Source organism: Hippocampus comes, unplaced genomic scaffold (assembly GCF_001891065.2).
Source record: "Hippocampus comes isolate QL1 unplaced genomic scaffold, H_comes_QL1_v1.1 scaffold186, whole genome shotgun sequence".
NCBI lineage: Eukaryota > Metazoa > Chordata > Actinopteri > Syngnathiformes > Syngnathidae > Hippocampus > Hippocampus comes.
In genome coordinates this window covers 1,700,198-1,700,846 of record NW_017806236.1, presented here as the reverse complement: position 1 = coordinate 1,700,846, position 649 = coordinate 1,700,198, and positions in this window count along the sequence as shown.

The following is a 649-nucleotide window of genomic DNA, read 5'->3' as shown; positions in this document are numbered from 1 at the left end:
GTTGGATATTTAAATACAGGTCTCTAAATGGAAAATGAATTGATTGCTAAGTGGTCTTTCGGGCATTACGACCAATGAGGGTATTTGGTGTCAGGTGGCAGGGGATAGATCAACAGCATTTTTTGTTTAATCCAACGACAAGTGGTTTGGAAAATGGATGGGTGCCCAGCGGTTGGCTGGCAACCAGTTCAGGGTGTACCCCGCCTGATGGCCGAAGACAGCTGGGATAAGGCTCCAGCACGCCCACGACCCTTGCGAGGATAAGCCGATTAGAAAATGGATGGACGGATTCAGAGCAATTTTAGTCACACATATTACACCTTGGTTTGAACTAATCTTGTGAAGTTTCTGTGACCACACGAGGGCGACATTTCACTATTTTTCAAACTGGATGTTGGAGCCGTTGATCGGTTTGCTAAGTGGCGCAATGGAATCTGTGAATTGGTTTATTCAATACTTTTAAAGATATTACAGTCCACTTGTAATATATTTAAAAATAATAACTTCATGATAACTACCCGATTAATGATTTAACACTTTTGCTCCTGCCTTACTGTGTTTCGATGTTCTCCCTGTGCTTTCATGGGTCCCCAGTTTCCTCCTACGTTTTCAAAAAGTCAGGTTGAGTGAAAAGTAAATTGCTCATATA